This window comes from Bubalus bubalis, chromosome 15 (assembly GCF_019923935.1).
Source record: "Bubalus bubalis isolate 160015118507 breed Murrah chromosome 15, NDDB_SH_1, whole genome shotgun sequence".
In the NCBI taxonomy this organism is placed as follows: Eukaryota; Metazoa; Chordata; class Mammalia; order Artiodactyla; family Bovidae; genus Bubalus; species Bubalus bubalis.
Genome location: NC_059171.1, coordinates 68,505,004 through 68,525,338, shown reverse-complemented (window position 1 = coordinate 68,525,338; position 20,335 = coordinate 68,505,004).

Genomic DNA, 20,335 nt, shown 5'->3' with positions numbered 1-20,335 from the left:
GGCTCCTCCATCCATGGGATTTTCCAGGCAAGAGTACTGGAATGGGGTGCCATTACATGTCTGACTTTTTGCAACCCTATGGCATGTAACCCGTCAAGCTCCTCTGTCCATGGGATTCTCCAGGCAAGAATACTGGAGGGGGCTGCATGCCCTCCTCCAGGGGATATTCCTGATCCAGGGATTGAACCCATGTCACTCTTATGCCTCCTGCACTGGCCTGCAGGTTCTTTGTTACAGGAGATGAAAATTCTGTCTGGTTTCATTAAAATACACCACTTAGGTTAATGATCAAAGCCGTGTTTAAACTTCTCTCAGGTCTAGCAGGAACTGCTACCCCCACACCTCCACAACCACAAGCAGGCACAGTCACCCCACCCCAAGGCTCTGCAGACTCTAAAAGCCTGGAGACGCAAAAGGATAAGCAATGCTTACTTTTATAATCACATTCTTCACTTCATGAAAAGATCTACTAAATGGACCCTTTAAATAGCAATCTCTTTTAGAACATTTAAACGTAATTCAATTTATTCCTTGAGAAACACATTTACTATACCAAGAGAAGCCCACCTCGATCTCCATCCAAAGTTTTGAATAGTTACTGGTCTAATGGAAGCAAAGACATTTTGTGCTTATAAGGGAAAGGATATGCATCCACTGATTGAAAGTATGCTCATTGCCAGCCTAGTGACTGAGCACTGAATGTTGGGCTAGGTTCTTGGAAAACAAGTGTGAGTCAGATTTGTGTGGCAACTTTCCACACAGAATTTTCAAGTCCAGTGTGTTGGCAGATAATCTTTAAAGTACCAGCTTAAAACAGAATAAGTGCTATCATAGGAGAAGTACAGGTTTCATGGATACTTCAAACATAAGCATGTCATGAGAGATTTCCTAGAAAAAGTGAACCTTGCACTAAGACCTGAGGAAGCAAAAAGCAATGACTTCCCTGGTGGCACAGAGGATAAGAATCGGCCTGCCAGCGCAGGGGACACAGGTTCAATCCCTGGTTTGGGAAGACTCCACATGCCGCAGAGCGACTAAGCCCCTGTACCCCAGGTATTGAGCCCCTGCTCAAGAGCCCGTGAGCCGCGACTACTGAGCCCATGTGCTGCAACTACTGAAGCCTTCACATCTAAAGCTTGTGCTTTGCAACAAGCTAAGCCACCACAATGAGAAGCCTGTGCACCACAAAGAAGAATAGCCCCCACTCACCACAACTGGAGAAAGCCTGCACGAAGCAATGAAGACCCAGTGCGGCCAAAATTAATTAATCAACAAACTGAATACCTAAACTTCCACAATGTTATCTGTCAGTTATGTCAACGTTATATGTTAACACCTAAATATGAAGAAATAAAATTTACCTATACAAAAATATGTAACAATTGTAAATGTATGTATACAAAAATTTATAATTATGACCTAGCCTCTGATACTGCACACCATCATTTCTTTTCATGCCATGGAATGAACAGGACACAAAATGCATAAACTACAAAAGATTTTACAGTTGCCTACTCCAGTACTCTTGCCTGGAAAATCCCATGGATGGAGGAGCCTGGTAGGCTGCAGTCCATGGGGTCGCGAAGAGTTGGACACGACTGAGCGACTTCACTTTCACTTTTCACTTTCATGCATTGGAGAAGGAAATGGCAACCCACTCCAGTGTTCTTGCCTGGAGAATGCCAGGGACAGGGGAGCCTGGTGGGCTGCCGTCTATGGGGTCGCACAGAGTCGGACACGATTGAAGTGACTTAGCAGTACATCATAAAATCCTTAATTTCCATGTATAGAATATATCACAGTTTTAATAAACCAAGTCTCAGACAAGCTATACATTTATTTAAGAAAACATTAATATATAAAATATGTAAATAACTCTTATCAATCAATCCAAAAAATGTATGTGACCAAAGGCAAAAAATGGGCAATATATATAAATAAATGTCATAGATAAAGAAATGTAACTAGCTAAAAACACAAAATGAATGATTAAATAAGAACTATAACTTAGATTCAAAGGAAGTAAGGAAGGAAGAGGGGGAAAAAAGAAGCCTTGTAATATAAAAGTCTTGTTAGGATGAGGAAAAATAGGACTTAATGTGTACATCAGATGGAAGCATGAATTAGCACAGCCATATTGGGAACTATTTTGATAATAACTAGAAAGTTAAAGATGAATGTGTTCCCTGGGGAAATCTTACATGTGGAATTAAGGATTTATCTACAAGAATGACAACACAGTGGTATTAATAAGAGTGAAAAACTGAAAATCATCTAAATGCCTTCATAGGAGAACAAATAAATAATTATGGCATAGTCATAGAATGAATAGTGGACACCAGTCAGAATGAATGTTCTAGTACTACATATGTCAACATAGACATTAATAAATTTGAATAAACTTAATAATGCTGCACTCACAGAAAGTAAGCTGTAGAAAGATATGATTACCTCTGGGGAGGTAAGAAGGAGAATGGGATTAATGAAAGCCTTGAATCATATACCAGGAATATTTCATAAAATTTCTTCAAAGAGAAGGAAGACATATTTAACTTCTGTATTGAGCGCCACGTTGATACAAGTAAAACGAACACTCGAAAGTATCCATAGGATTCAGCAACATGGATGTCATTGGTAGTCTAATGAGCAAGTATACATTACTTTGCTGACAAAGGTCCTTATAATCAATCGAAGCTATAGTTTTTTTCAGTAGTCATGTATGGATGTGAGACTTGAACCATAAAGAAGGCTAAGCATCGAAGAATTGATGCCTTTGAATTGTGGTGCTGGAGAAGACTCTTGAAAGTCCCTCAGACTGCAAAGAGATCAAACCAGCCAATCCTAAAGGAAGTCAACCCTGAATATTCATTGGAAAGACTGATGCTGAAGCTGGTGCTCTAATTTTTTCCCACTTGATGTGAAGAGCCAACTCATTGGAAAAGACCCTGATGCTGGGAAAGATTGAAGGTAAAAGGAGAAGAGGGCAACAGAGGATGAGATGGTTGAATGGCATCACCGATTCAATGGACATGAACTTGGGTGAACTCTGGGGCATGATGAGGGACAGTGAGGGCTGGTGACAGTCCAGGGGTCACAAAGAGTTGGACACAACTTAGTCACTGAACAACAACAATACATGAGTATTGGATATTGGTAATCTATTGCTGTATACCAAATTACATCAGTATTTTATAGCTTAAAATTGTTGACTAAAGCCATCCCAAAGAAAAAGAAATGTAAGAAGGTAAAGTGGTTGTCTGAGAAGTTCTTACAAATAGCTGAGAAAAGCAGAGAAATGTAAGGCAAAAGAGAAAGGGAAAGATATACCACCCAACTGAATGCAGAGTTGCAGAGAATAATTTAAAATAACAAACACTTACTATCTCAACACTTTCTGAGTGTCAGAAATCCAGGAATGACTTAACTGAGTGGTCTGCCTTAGAATTGTTTATGAGACTGTAGTCAAAAATTATCAGTTCAGGCACCATCATCTGAAAGCTCGAGTGGAACTGGAAGAACTGCTTCCAATGTGGCCCCCTCGCATCAGTGGAAAATTAGTCTGATGGTTGGTAGGAGCCCACAGTTTCTGTTTTGGCTTCTCTGTAGCCTGCTTGAGTTTCCTCTTGACGTAGTCACTGCTTTCTCCCTGAGGGAGAGACTCAAAAGACAGCAAGCAATAAGCCACAGTGTCTTTTGGTACCTGGTCTCTGATATTGCACACCATCACTTCAGCTTTATTCTGTTTAATAGAAGCAAGTGGCAACGTACAGCCCATATGCAAGGGTAAGGGTATTAGGCATCACCTCTTGAAATGAGGCGGGTCAAAGAATTTTAACCATTTAAAAGCATCAGAATGTGTTACAAGCTCTTTGCTCTATAAGGCATAGAAATATAACATTTCTGCTGTCCAGAATACAATCCTCTAAAGCAATTAAGTCACACGCAAGGCAGTTCACATCCAAAACTGATCAGAAATAGTTTCAGTGAATGCAGATGGAAACAGTCTTACCCAAGTGGTCAGAAGGCTTTGTGGAGGAACGGGGGCAGATGAGGATCCTGGTATACAAGTAGGATGATTAAGATGTTTCAGGCAGGTAACAGCATCAGTGAAGGCCTGTGATCATAGAAATTATGCATTTGAAGCATATTTGATATGCCTTTATTACAGAAGACACCAGAAGAACAGTTGTTTATGGAGATTTTCCCCAGATAGATTGAAATTCATATACTATCTGCAGAGCCTCTGTGTTCCCTGAGGGACAAGACTGTGTATTTTTCATTTCTGTGTCCTCAGGAGCTAATGCTATGCCTGGCACAGAATAAGTTGTCCAAAATAGTTTATTGAGTAAAATATGTGCTGAAAAATAGAATGAACATGTAAGTAAATGAATGATCAAGAGAATAAATGAACCCTCTACTATTGAACTTGTAACCCAGAGTACTTATCTGGGTGGAAGAAAACAAGATGGAAACATGTGACATGCAGGGCATTGTGATTTTTCATCTATGCAAAGACCAAAGCATAGCTATTAATAGAATAAATGCCAGCCTCTACTACCTCAGGGGCTGAAGCCAGTGCATTTAGTCTTCCAAACTTCCCAACACAGAGGGTTCAAAAGCCAACCAACTTTTAACCTTCTGTCTCTGGATAAACAGACAAGCAGACCTATGAGCTGCCACTCCTCCCCCTGCACCCCTGCTCACCTTTAATGTTCATCTTCTAGTCATCTTCCCAAGTTTCCCTGGCTCTCAACAAATACTCCACGAAAGGCTGTATCTCATCCAACTCTGACTATGCAGCTGACAATCCAACCATGAGCAAAGTCATATGAACATGTGTGTATCTCACCCATTCAATACTTGTAGAGGTGTTGTTATTAAAGACTATTTCCTATTTCCTTATAAAATATTTAAAAGGCTCATGCTGAGCTTCCTGACCGGCTTCACTGTCTTCTTCAGTGTTCTACATTCCAGAAGAGCCCTGGGAAATCCTGTTTAACTGATTAATCTCCACTCAAAGTATAATTAAAAATAAGACAGCCCCCACCAGAGCAGCTCTCAATTGATCAGGAATTCACACACACACGTGCGCGCACACACACCACACACACACACACACACACACACACTGATCTCACAATGTTAGGTGGACCTTCAGAAAAATATCAAAACCCTTCTCCTTCATTTCACAAAAAGCAACTGAACATCAGATGAATCTGGGTTGACAGGCAGTTCTGAAATGGCAGGTGGTAATGAGCTTGCTAATTATTATGTACCATCCCTTGCTAGTCATCTTATCTGGCTACCTGGAGGATATCTTCTATCTCACCTTGGGAGTCCCCAGTGTCTCATCTCCAGATAAAGACTGCCAGGCTGGTAACCTGAAAAACTCTCCCCATGACCTTCAGATGTCTAAGCTAATAAAGAAAGTGAATGTGAAATATTAATTTCCCTCACTGAATATAAACTTTTGACTGTGTTAAAGCCCTGACCAGCCTTTTCCACATGCTCCCTGCTTTCTCTATTCTATTGTTATTGTTATTGTTATTGATGGTATTCAGCCAGAATTTAGATTGCCCTCTGAAAGCACTGTTACTCCCCCCAGAAAGTCATTTATGTGCATCTATGGCCTTAAAGATGATTAGAAGATGATTTCTATTCCCCTTTAGTCATTTGTCATTTTGCTTAGGGGCATAAAAGTCTAGGGTAGGTTTCCAGGGAGATTTAATCAAGTGACTGGAGCGGAATTTTATAAGAGATCTCTCCAAAGGTAAGGGGGTGGAAAAAGATGAGACTGAGTTATAGTGACTGGAGTTCCCACAGTTCCCTGGGTATGTGATCCTAATCAAGTGCCTTTACCTCGGCACTTTGGTCACCTCATCTGTCGAATGTTATGAATAATGAGCTGATGTTCATAAACACACAGCATGTGCTCCACAGACGAGATTTCCTTTCCTCCTCATTTCTGAGCAGGGCTCAGAGCACTGTCACTGCAAGAGTGGTTGTGTTCCAGGCGGGGAGGGTCTGGTACCTGCGGAAACAGAGCTATCCACACTAGGAACATCGTGGCATGCCTGCACGCATGCTCAGCAGTGTCCGACTCTTTGCAACCCCATGGACAATAGCCTGCCAGGCTCCTTTGCCCATGGGATTTCCCAGGTAAGAATACTGGAGTGGGTTGCCATTTCCTTCTCCAGAGGATTTTCCCGACCCAGGGATCGAACCTGCATGTCCTGCAGCTCCTGTATTGACAGGAGGAATCTTTACCGCTGCGCCACCAGGGAAGCCCCAGGATGACAGCAGATCTTTCCAAATCTCTCTGGGGGATGATGGTGAGTGTGCACTGCATGGGAATCTATATCCAGGTGGGATACAGGGTCTTCCCCTGTCTCTTGGAATTGTCTATTTCCTAAAGCCCCCAATTCCTGGAGCCACTGTAATATGAAATGGCCAACCGAGATCAAGCCCTGGCCAGCATCCCTCTGGCCCATTGTTCTGAAACCAACGATAGGCTTAAGGGACCATTTCTGGAAGGAAAAGGACACCCTTGTTGGTTACAATACTGCAAGATGGGAGGCAACAAGCATTGTGAGTAGCCGTTCTTTGAGGGGCTGGGAAATGGCAAGATGAATGAGACACGTCTGTCACTATGGAGAGGGGCTGTCCCAAGACTGCATGTGTTATGCTATGAACGTGTACAGAGAGGAATACCTTCTACCAGGAGTACAGGGTAGGGAAGGCCTGTGAACAGTGTGACTTCAGGTTAGGCCTTGAGGAAAGTACAAGGGTTCATTAGATGGAAAAACTGCCTAGATTGAGGAGAGAGGATGAGCAGGAACTCAAAGGTACAAGGTGAGGGGTGGGGCGGGAGCAGGCCCGGAAAGATGATTTGGGTATCACCTACAATGCCAAGGTTACCCTTGAAGAATTCTCAAGCAGAGAGTGACACAGTCAGATCAGAAAAGTGAAGGCCCACTTTTCCTCATATTTCTGAATTTGATTTACAAGTTTATGCTCTTAGGAGAACTTTTACAAAATATGTATATTATTCTTCAGAATTTATAAATTACTCTCTCATAAATTATTATATTCTTATTTAGTGAGTAATATTTAATATATCTCATTTATATCTATATATAATATAATTAAATAATATATTACTTCATGAACAATAATGTAACACAATGATGAATCAATTAGACCCTTCAAGTGAAAATGTGTATATGTGTATGTATCAACTCACAGTGTAAAATAACTGGCTTAAATTGAAAAAAAAAAAAAAAAAAGACTATTTAATAAGAGGACCTAGGAAGATTTGGTGCTTTGATCAAATTCTCTTACCCCCAGTAGATACATGCCCAGTACAGGGGAGAATTAGGTGTCCTATGGGCCCTTGCCTGGAAAATCCCATGGACAGAGGAGCCTGGCAGGCTGCAGTCCATGGGGTAGCTAGGAGTCGGACACGACTGAGCGACTTCACTTTCACTTTTCACTTTCATGCATTGGAGAAGGAAATGGCAACCCACTCCAGTGTTCTTGCCTGGAGAATCCCAGGGAAGGGGGAGCCTGATGGGCTGCTGTCTATGGGGTCGCACAGAGTCGGACACGACTGAAGCGACTTAGCAGCAGCAGCAGCATGGACCCTTAATGAATATTAATTGCTAGTCATGGAATGAGTGATGGAAATCACCAATTGAGAGATTAAAACATTCCTAGGAATTAATGTCCTGATGAGAGGGATTGATATCCTAGTAAATAGCTGAGGTTTTTTAGCACCAGCTCAGCTGCATCTCTGGGGAATGTCTAAATCAGAAGTCATCATTATACTCTCAAGAACTGCAAATGAAGATTCATAAGCCCATAAATTTCCTTTTCTATGGATGGGCCCCTGACTTGTATTACTCAGTTAAAAGGCAGGTTCAAGAATAACTGCTCTATTTAGTAAATCCAGAGGTTAGGGGCAAAATAGTTATTTTATAATTCTCTTTGAACCAGCCAGTTTAGAAATACCACAGAAATACCTCCCAGGAAATTATCTTTGAAGAAATTTCAGCTTGCATATTTGGAATTGAATTATATGATCTTTAATTTTTTATTCAATTTAAATTTCTATAAGCTGAAGTGAAGAATTTTGACCAATAGAATCCATTAGTGAATCTTGACAAGAGAACACAGTGATCTCAGAGCCAAAACTTCGGTTCATTAATTCATCTGATTATAGTGTTTTAAACTAAAGTATATTGCATTTCCCCTGTGTTTTGGTACCAGCTAAATTGAGAAGATGGGGTGATCAAGACAGACACATTGAGCACAAGCATATTATTTGTAAAGTTAGGATCTACAGGGGTCAACAGCAGTGCACAGAGTATGTGCCATCTTCTCTGCTCTGAGGGTTCATGGGAGACCCTTTGAAGAAAGTAACACTGAAATTAAGACCTAATGGAAGGATGATTAGGAGCTAGTTTGATAAAATATCAGAGTGGATGGATGTTCCAGTTAGAAGGGTACCAAATCTGAAAGCCCAAAGAAAGAATGAGAGAAAAAAATCAGGGAAGGAGACAGAAACAGAGAGACTAAGAGATGACAGGAGGAATAAAAATGAGAGGGGCTGAGTAAGAGGTGACACTGGAGAGGAAGTTACCAGGCAAGTAAGACGTAAAAGCTGTATCAGGAAACTAGGAATTTATCCTAAGAGCAATGAAGAGCCACATAAGACAACGTAAATAGTGTTTTGACAAAGCTAGTGGTTGATACATAGGCATCGAACAGAACTAACGCACTTAAGAGTCTATTTTTAGTCTATGGATGAAGCAGCAAGGGAAATTTTGGTGATCTTCAGAGATAACCCTGATTAAACATACCTTCACTAGAGGAGAAATGGCTGGCCACTGGGACAATTATGAGGCTAAAAATATTGCTCTTTCATGGAGTACTCTACTAGACTTTCTCTTCTCCACCTTAATTCTTGCTTCACAACATGGCTGTGTAACAACTATTTCAAAATTAGAGGCTTCAATAATAATTATTAAACTCATTTAACCAATTGCAGGTCATCAAGAGTTGGCTAACCTAGGCAGGGTTCATCTAGATGGTTCCACCTTAAACTGTGGATACAGATATCCTGATTCCTAGCTGAGGCATGGATTCAATTCGCTCCATACGTGCTTAGTTATTCTAGAGTTTAGCCTGAAAGGGCATCCCAATGGCTATGTTTTGGCTATGGCTCAAAACAGCAAGTAGAAGCACAGGAGACCTCACAAAGTCTAGGGTCAGTCCTGCACACTATCACTTCCTCCTCTCTATGGCTTATTGTTGTTCAGTTGCTCAGTTGCTCAACTCTTTGCGACCCATGAACAGCAGCACACCAGGCCTCCCTGTCTGCCACTCTCTCCCAGAGCATACTCAAACTCATGCCCATTGAGTCAGTGATGCCATCCAACCATCTCATCTTCTGTCGTCCCCTTCTTCTCCTGCCTTCAATCTTTCCCAGCATCAGGGTCTTTTCCAATTAGTCAGCTCTTCACATCAGGTGGTCAAAGTATTGGGAGCTTCAGTTTCAGCATCAGTCCTTCCAATGAATATCACTTCCTCCTCTTCTATGGCTAGTCCCACCTCTTGTTGTGGCAAATATACATAATATATATATATAATATACATACTATATACATATATGTATATAACATATGTGTGTGTGTGTATATATATATATATATATATATATGTTATGTATATTTTTCTTGTGGCTCAGATGGTAAAGAATCTGCCTACCATGTATGAGACCCAGGTTTGATCCCTGGGTTGGGAAGATCCCCTGGAGAAGGAAATGGCTTCCCACTCCAGTATTCTTGCCTAGAGTATTCCATGGTCAGAGGAGTCTGGCAGGCTGCAGTCCATGGGGTCACAAAGAGTCGGACATGACTGAGCAATTCCACTTTTCTTTCTTATACATAACATAAACTTTTACCTTTTTAAGTGCACAGTACTGTGACTGGCTTATCTCAGCAGGTTTTCAAGGTTCATCCATGTTTGGCATGTATCAGATTTTCTTTCATTTATAAAGTTGAATAATATTCCATTCTTTGTTTATACCACATTTTGTTTATCCATTTATCCATCAACTAACACTGGTTACTTCTGCCTTCTGTCAATTGTGAACTGAATGCCACAAATATGAGTGTATAAGTATCTGACTCCGTGTTTTCAATTTTGGTGTACATAGTTAAAAGAACTGCTGAATCATATGGTAGTTCAATTTAATTTTTTCGAGGAACTGCCATTTTTCATTTCCTCAAAGTGGCTATAACAGTACCTTCCTACCAGCACATCATAAAAGTTCCAATTTCTCCATATTCTCACTAGCACTTGTTATTTTATGTTTTTTTTTTTTTTAATAATAACGATCCCAATGGGTATTAAGTGGTAGCTCATTGTGGATTTAACTTGCATTTCCTTAATGATTAGTGATTCTGAGCATCTTTCTGGCTATTTGTACATCTTCTTCGGAAAAAATGTCAGTTAAAGTCCTGTGTTCATTTTTTAATAGCGGTGTTTGCTTTGTTGTTGTTTTGGGTTGAGGGGTTGTTTAAATATTCTGTATAATAATCTCATCTGTTGTTGTTTGGTTGCCAAGTTATGTCCAACTCTTGTGACCCCATAGACTATAGCCCGCCAGGCTCCTCTGTCCATGGAATTTGCAGACAAGAATACTGGAGTGGGTTGACATTTCCTTTCCCAATTAATCTCTTATCAGGTATCTAATTTGAAAATAGTTTCTCTCACTCTATGGGTTGCCTTTCACTCTGTCCAAACTATCCTTTGTGTCTAAGGTCCTATCACCCTGAATGTGCCTGATCTTATCATATTGTTCTTTGATACAACAAAAGTTTTTAATCTTGATGAAGTTAATTTATCTGTTTTTTCCTTTGTTGCCTGAACTTTTAGTGTCATATCTAAGTAATTGTAGCCCAATCCAGTGTCATGAAACTTTTCCTCTGTCATTGTTGTTCAGTCACTCAGTTACATCCGACTCTGCAACCCCATGGATTACAGCAGACCAAAGTCCTTGTCCTTCACTATGTCTCGGAGTTTGCTCAGATTCATGTCCATTGAGTTGGTGATGCTATCTGATCATCTTATCCTCTGCTGCCCTCTTCTCCTGCCTTCAATCTTTTCCAACATCAGGGTCTTTTCCAGTGAGTCGGCTCTTTGCATCAGGTGGCCAAAGTATTAAAGTATTGAAGTTTGAGCCTCAACATCAGTCCTTCCAATAAACATTCAGGGTTGATTTCTTTAGGACTGACTGGTTTGATCTCCTTGCAGACCCCCAACCCTATCCTTTCAAGGGAAGAACTACTATGTTACATGGCAAAGAGTAAGGATATAAGGAGCAGAGAAGTGCTGGCACACACACACAAAATCGATCTGGAGACCCCCCCTTCCCTCTTTTAACTGCTCACTGTACTAACACCCTCTCCATGCTTTGCTCACATCCTTTTGTTCTTAGGACGGAACCCAGTCACTCTGAGCTGATAGTGACTAAAACGTGGCTAAAAGAACGATATCTCCTACTGATACTTTCATTTCAAGCAGGGGCAAAAATCTTAAACCAAGGAAAGGAAGACATGCATTGAAGTTTTGGTCATTTTTGAGCATGGGTTAGAAAACTTCTCAACCCCTGAAGAAATGAATCAGAAAACTTGCTCAGTGCTCAAGTTGCCACCATTTCTGGTTTTTCAGCCCTTACTATCAAACTGCTTTGTTAGTAGAAGTTACCAGGATTTCACTACAAACAGGATACGGTGAGGGGTAACTCATTAACCAAACAGACCCAACGAGTGAAACAAATGGATAAACACAATCCTTATGCACTCTCTCAAAGTGTTTATCCCTTCATCAAGGCAGTGTGAACCTTCCCTCAGGTAATGGCAGATAACTACTTTTCTTTCTTGTCCAGTTTTTCCGAGTCATATTTAGACTGTATACTTTGTTTCATAAAATGAAAAAAGAAGACATTTTCCTGGAGTCTTCTCCAGGTCTTATCAAATTTTGTTTACATTGTGTAATATAGATAATAAAACCAGGTTTTTGCTAGGGAGGCTATATCTTCTAAATGTAAAATCACAATGCTGAATATGGCCTTCAAGGTATACTCCCTTACTACAGATTCTGATTTTATTTTTTCAGCATCATCCTAAGATACACCCCCCTCCCCAACCCACACACACACACTCAGTCACAAATCATTGATTCAGAAAGCAAAGGGAACGGAAGGGTTTGTTGCTATAATTGTTTGTATTTAGTTTTGTTTTGTTTCTGTCATAGAGAGTGCAGAGACTAATCAAGGTTTGTGCTTGTGTGATGGACAGAGAAGCAAGGGATTACAGAGGAGAGCTGGCTGTGTGAAGCTACCAGGGATATGGAAGGGACAGAGGTGTGGGGAAGGGGGAGTTAATTGCTGCCACAAGCTAAGGGAGCAGGCGGGTGGAAAGGACAAGACTGGGAAGATTAGGTTCTATCCACCCCTCAGTTGCATGCCTTAGTAAGCCCATTTCAGCCCACCCATTGATGTCCACAGTGGACACACAAATGTGGGCAGAAAAGATGAATGGGCTCTCCTGTGGCCTTTACGATAAAAGTCCCGAAGAGGCTTAGGGATAATGTAGAGAGGCAAAGAAAAATACGCATGAGTGAGGTTAGAGGAAAAGCTTTCTATGCTTAATGTGTTTCAGAAATTATTCAAGAATAAGTCAAGTGTGAAAAATGGCCATTGAGACCCTGCCAAGGTTAGTATGAACCATCAGGATCTGGTGAGCAACTTCTAGCTATGTAATCAAAAACTGCTTGGTTGAAGCTTTAACTTAAGTACCAATTTTCCTCACCCCCAGTTTCACTAAAAGAGGGTGCTGTGGGGGTTGGGGGGGCAGGCTGTGCCCATCCTGCAGGTATTCGTGCTAAGCCGGATAAAGTGGTTCCTGGACCCTCTGTTACAGAGGCTTTTTTTTTTTTTTTTTTTCATTCCCTTTACTTCCTCTCTCCCTCAAGACCTAGATTTTCACCTCAGAATCCTACACAAAACTGACAGAGAAACACTCCTTTTGCTGAGGTTTTACCAGAGACCTACCAATGGTCTCTTTTTCATTCAAATTGGCCAGTTCTTGGCTAGATACAGGGACAGAGATAAGGGCTAAACAAAGCCTGGAAAACAGGAATAACGAGGAGGGGGAGTATCATGGGCTCACACCGGCCATGAGTAATTGGTGTCACCAGAAGAAAACCCTCTTTGATAACTCAGTGAATATTCTAGCAAGGGCATATTTCACATCATCTCCAAATTTATAATTATGCTCACTACACTCCAATGGAAATCTCTCCCCAGATTTTACTCTCTAATGGCCATGTAATAAAAGGCAATATATATTCTCATGCTAAGCCATAAATAGGGAGCACTCCGCAGCACTGTCTTCCTGAGGAAATCTCGGGTCTTCGGGGATGCATATTCGTTCACACAATAAGGAGGCACAAATCAACATGGTGGCCAAGCAGGCAGGGGTGAATGATGGCCTCGGCTCTTAATGAAACCAAAGCATGAAAGGCATTAGAAAGACTGATTGGGGTTAAGTTAGCTGCCAGTGTTAGCTGGGGTACCCCAGGCTGTAATGAAACTGCCAGGGGTTATTTATGGAGACAGAGGGTTTAGGATGTAACTTATGTCCAGCAGGCTGGTGTTTCAGACACACGTACTTGAACCTCCACAGTGAACACAGCAATAGACACCCACTTCCATGTGGCTCCTTGGAATGTATGAGAATGGCATTCTTTTCTAAATCTTTGTACCAGGTTGAAAAAGGACAGGTTGCCAACCAGAAGGAAAACGGATCAGGGTTAGGTATAGTTTGAAAATATTGACTTGAGGTAGGGTGAGAGAAGATGTCAAAACAATTCCTGCTGAAAGAAAACCAAACAAATGTATTCATATGCAAAAACAATGCCATTGTCTAAGCCAGTGGATAAGATATAGGCCTATTTTCAATGTTTGGGAATCCTCTTCTACCCAAGGCTCCTTCCATGAGAGCCAGAAAGATGGGAGACAGAAGGAAAACCAACATTAATTCTGATCATTCAGTCATGTGCTCAGGCTCTGGGGACACAGAGCAGGGGACAAGGGTGGAGGGTGGATCTGGGTGGAGGAGCAGAATAACCAGTGTGTTGCCACCTTCTTCAACGCAAGCCTCTGCTCTGTAGTGTTTGGTTTATGGGAATGTGGGAAAAAGGATGGGACAAAGTTGACCAAATAGGACTTCCCAAAAGCCACAAAGAATACACAAATTGTAGCAGGGCCAAGAGGCTGGAAATGTCACCCGATCAGAGAGGATCTTTAATTTCTGCCTGATTGGCTCCAACAGAAGGAAAAGAGGAAATGGGGGCATGAACTTTGTGCTACAGGCATGACTCCTCAAAAGCCATCTCTCTCTTAGTGTGTTGCCTCCAGGTCTAAAGAGATGTCTATGAACTGATCTTACGTTCTGGTGGCTCTGGCGTCTCTGGTGCTCTTTGGCCTGTGGACATACCACTTCAATCTCTGCCCTCCTCAGCATAAGGTGTCCTATTCTCCCCTCCATGTATGCTTCTGTGTCTTTTTCCTCTTCTTATAAGGACACCAGTCCCTGGATTAGGGCCCACCCTAGCCCAGTAGGACATCATTATTACTACTTACATCTGCCAAGACCCTACTTCAAATACGGCTATATTCTGCAGTTCCAAGGGGCCATGATGTTTGGAGGGGATACTGTTCAACCCAGTATATCGCCCAAAAGACATCCATGTTGTATCTCTGGAACCTGGGAATATTACCTTCTACACCAAAGGAATGAATAATATGTTAGATGGTCAAAGATGTAATTAAATTAAGGATTTTCAGAGACAGAAGAGAGAGCTTCCCTGGTGGCTCGGTGGTAAAGAATCCGCCTGCCAACGCAGGAGACATGGGTTCCATCCTTGATCAGGGAAGATCCCCACGCGGTGGAGCAACTGAGCCCGTGCACCACTGCTATGGAACCCGGGCTCTAGAGCCTGGAGCCGTAACTACTGATTCCCGCACACCCTAGAGCCTTTTTTCCACAACTATGGAGTTACACAACTATGAGGCTCTGCTGTCGAGCCCAGGAGCTGCAACTATTGACACCCACATGCCCTAGAAGCTTCGGTCCACAACAAGAGAAGCCATTTCAGTGAGGAGCCTCTGTTATTGCACCGCAAGTATGGTAGGCCCTGCTCACCGCAACTAGAGAAAAGCCCATGCAGCAAGGAAGACCCAGCACAGCCATAAATAAATAAAATATTTTTTGAAAAAAGAGAGAGAGCAAAGAGACACATTCAGGCATGGAGGAGAAGCTGACATGATGATGGAACAGAGGGAGGTACAACCACAGGCCGAAGAAAGCCAACAGCCACCAGACGCTGAAAGAGGAGAGGAGTCTCCCTTAGGGCCTCTGTAAGGCATGTAGCCCGGTCAACTCATAGGTTTTACACTTCTGGCCTCCAGAACTCTGAAAGAATAAACTTCTGTTGTTTTAAGTCTGTGGCAGTTTGTTCTACAGCCTCAAGGAACTGTTATAAGGGACTTCCTAAAAACCCATTAAAAATTTGACTACTCTAGTGTCAGTTTATCCTTATTCGAGTGAAAACACTCTTCTTGGTGCAATAAATAACATCAAACAACTGTCTCTTCAATACTTACTTAGAAATCACCACCTAGCTCTGGCCACGGATCTGGAACTATTCTGTCACCTCTTTGCCCAACCCAAGAAAACCATCGAATGACTCATTAATGACTCATCATTAAAACAGACCCCAGTAGCCTCACACATTTGTTCCTTTGCCTTCTGTCCTCCAATAAATCTACTAAGACTCTATCAATATAATGATCTCCCTTACTGAAATACTTTCAAGCAGCCAGTTTTCAATGCTAGAGACTGTGGTTCTTGAGCAAGCTAACAATTCTGACTAACAAGTCAGCTAACAGTGTGGGATATAGCCAGTGTAGTTGACAAGGGGAAAAAGGACTGAGAACTCTCGCTAAAAGACTGTGTCTCTGAAGATACTGAGAACTTTTAGTCTCAGAACAATGATCTTCAAAGTTGCAACAGTACATCTTCACTGGTACTTCATTGGTAAAATATTTTTTAATTATAAATATCTAATATATATTTATGTTTATTTTTGTATAAGGTATTTGTAAGTTCTATTGTTTTATATACACTAAAAAGCACAGACAAAAATGCAAAATGTAACAGTTTGAAATGGAAATGGAATGAAAACTGCTTTAAAATAACTTTAAATTTGCTTATTAATACCACCAAAATTGTCAGTCATATATACCATGAAAAATAATATTACAAATATTCCTGTGAGAGTACTGCAATTAGGAAAATTATGAAAGTCTTTGAAATGCATAAAAGATTACTAGGTATCCTCTCAGTGGAATGCTGAGCATAATCTAGGAAACTCTTCAGGGTTATCTGATTCTATAGAGCTTTGCATCTTTGACTGTCTTGCTGGAATGTGCTTAGTTACTCAGTCGTGTCCGACTCTTTGTGACCCCAAGGACTATAGCCCGTCAGACTCCTCTGTCCATGGGGATTCTCCAGGCAAGATAACTGGAGTGGGTTGCCATGCCCTCCTCCAGGGGATCTTCCCAACACAGGAATCGAACCCAGGTCTCCTGCATTACAGGTGGATTCTTTACCTTCTGAGCCACCAGGGTTGGAGGAGGCTATTTTGCAACTCTATTAATTGTAAAGATGGGCTTGATAAAGGACAGAAATGATATGGACCTAACAGAAGCAGAAGATATTAAGAAGAGGTGGCAAGAATACACAGAAGAACTATACAAAAAAGATCTTCACAACTCAGATAATGACAATGGTGTGATCACTCACCTAGAGCCAGACATCCTGGAATGTGAAGTCAAGTAGGCCTTAGAAAGCCTCACTATGAACAAAGCTAGTGGAGGTGATGGAATTCCAATTGAGCTATTTCAAATCCTGAAAGATGATGCTGTGAAAGTGCTGCACTCAATATGCCAGCAAATTTGGGAAACTCAGCAGTGGCCACAGGACTGGAAAAGGTCAGTTTTCATTCCACTCCCAAAGAAAGGCAATGCCAAAGAATGCTCAAACTACTGCACAATTGCACTCATCTCACACGCTAGTAAAATAATGCTCAAAATTCTCCAAGCCAGGCTTCAGCAATATGTGAACTGTGACCTTCCTGATGTTCAAGCTGGTTTTAGAAAAGGCAGAGAGGAACCACAGATCAAATTGCCAACATCCGCTGGATCATCAAAAAAAGCAAGAGAGTTCCAGAAAAACATTTATTTCTGCTTTATTGACTATGCCAAAGCCTTTGACTGTGTGGATCACAATAAACTGTGGAAAATTCTGAAAGAGATGGGAATACTAGACCACCTGACCTGCCTCTTGAGAAACCTATATGCAGGTCAGGAAGCAACAGTTAGAACTGGACATGGAACAACAGACTGGTTCCAAATAGGAAAAGAAGTACATCAAGACTGTATATTGTCACCTGGCTTATTTAACTTATATGCAGAGTACATCATGAGAAACACTGGGCTGGAGGAGGCACAAGCTGGAATCAAGATTGCTGGGAGAAATATTAATAACCTCAGATATGCAGATGACACCACCCTTATGGCAGAAAGAAGAGGAACTAAAAAGCCTCTTGATGAAAGTGAAAGAGGAGAGTGAAACAGTTGGCTTAAAGCTCAACGTTCAGGAAACTAAGATCATGGCATCTGGTCCCATCACTTCATGGGAAATAGATGGAGAAACAGTGGAAACAGTGTCAGACTTTATTTTCAGATCAGATCAGATCAGATCAGTCGCTCAGTCGTGTCCGACTCTTTGCGACCCCATGAATCGCAGCACGCCAGGCCTCCCTGTCCATCACCAACTCCCGGAGTTCACTCAGACTCACGTCCATCAAGTCAGTGATGCCATCCAGCCATCTCATCCTCTGTCATCCCCTTCTCCTCCTGTCCCCAATCCCTCCCATCATCAGAGTCTTTTCCAATGAGTCAACTCTTCGCATGAGGTGGCCAAAGTACTGGAGTTTCAGCTTTAGCATCATTCCTTCCAAAGGTGGTGATTGCAGCTACGAAATTAAAAGACGCTTACTCCTTGGAAGGAAAGTTATGACCAACCTAGATAGCATATTGAAAAGCAGAGATATTGCTTTGCCAACAAAGGTCCATCTAGTCAAGGCTATGGTTTTTCCAGTAGTATGGATGTGAGAGTTTGACTGTGATGAAATCTGAGTGCCAAAGAATTGATGCTTTTGAACTGTGGTGTTGGAGAAGACTTTTGAGAGTCCCTTGGACTGCAGGGAGATTCAACCAGTCCATCCTAAAGGAGATCAGTCCTGGTGTTCATTGGAAGGTGTTCATTGGAAGGACTGATGTTCTTTGGAAGGACTGGGTGTTCTTCCAAAGAAGAACTGTTCATTGGAAGGACTGATGCTGAAGCTGAAACTCCAATACTTTGGCCACCTCATGTGAAGAGTTGACTCATTGGAAAAGACCCTGATGCTTGGAGGGATTGGGGGAAGGAGGAGAAGGGGACGACAGAGGATGAGATGGCTGGATGGCATCACTGACTCGATGGACGTGAGACTGGGTGAACTCCGGTAGTTGGTGATGGACAGGGAGGCCTGGCGTGCTTTGATTCATGGGGTTGCAAAGAGTCGGACACTACTGAGCGACTGAACTGAACTGAACTGATTAATTGTAAGGATATGATGATAATTCAAATTATTTTTACCCATAGAAGTGCAAATGAATTGCGTCTGGCAGAGGTGCAACTGATTGCTGCCCCGCAGGAAACTAGTTTGCCGCCTTGTTGTTGTTTTTTACTCCTAAGTCGTGTCTGACTCTTTTGACCCCATGGACTGTAGCCCTCCAGGCTCCTCTGTCCCTGGGATTTCCCAGGCAAGAATACTTGAGTGGGTTGCCATTTTCTTCTCCAGAGGGTCTTCCCAACCCAGAGATTGAACCTGAGTCTCTTACATTGGCAGGCAGATTCTTTACTGCTAAGCCACCAGCGAAACCCTACAGTTTGCTGCCTTACAGGGTATTAACCAGTTTTGTAAGCATTAGCAAATTCATTTTAGCATTCTTGATTGACTGTAAATATGTCTGCTCTTCAGATTTGCCTTTGAATCGTATTAATCATCTTATGGATTTTTGTTTTAATAAAGTAGATAAAATCTTTGACACGTTCATTTTGTATGATTTTATATTTTTTGAAAATTATCCTTTAATGAATGAAAACAAATGTGTACTTTAAAAAATCTTGCTTTAATCCTTATGATACAATACTTTAAATGTCTGGTTCTAGATTCAATTAATTTTGATGCTTGGTTTTAATGGATGCTATGGGACTTCCTTGGTGGCTCAGATGGTAAAGAATCTGCCTCCAATGCAGGAGGTCTGGGTTTGATCCCTGGGTTGGGAAGACACCCTGGAGAAGGGAATGGCTACCCACCCCCATATTCTTGCCTGGAGAATTCCATGAACAGAGGAGCCTGGTGGGTTACAGTCCATGAGGTCACAAAGAGTAGGAGATGACTGAAGGACTAACACATAGCCCCACCTCAGAGTGATCAGAAAAATCATGGGATGGCCTTGGATTTCATTCAGGGCTAGGAGAAATGAGCCCAAGAGAGGAGATATGAAAGCATAAGGAAATAAAGTTCTCTTCTCTTGTACTCCAGGGAAATCCACTCTTTCAAGGTAATGTCTGTAAGTTTAGAATACGAACAGAAAATGTTCCAAAATGGTGGTATCCCCGAGCTGCAGCATTTCAGTGTGGGCAGGAATGGAGAGATGTGAGAGGCTGAGAAAGAACAGTGAGGAAAGGAGGCGGAACACCAGGAGCTGGTGGTCTCATGGAAGCAGCTGCCTTTTCCTTTTAAATGCTACCCTATTTTTCCTGTATGTTCACACATGTCCCTACCCATAAATGCACTTAGTGTAATCCTGGAAAAGCTAGTAGGCTACTGACAGAAAACTTGTGAACTGAACTGACAGAACAGTCCTGCAAATAGTTTCCACCCAGCTGTCTCAGCATTAAAGACGGCAGGACTCTGTCCGTCAAAGAGGTCTTTGTATAGGTACATGAATAATGAGATAATAGAACTGGGTTTACGGTGCCAATACAGAGCCAGAGCTGATGAGGTGGTAGTGTTGTTCAGTTGTGTCCGACTCTTTGCGACCCCATCGATTGCAGCGTGCCAGGCTTCTTTGTCCCTCACTATCTTC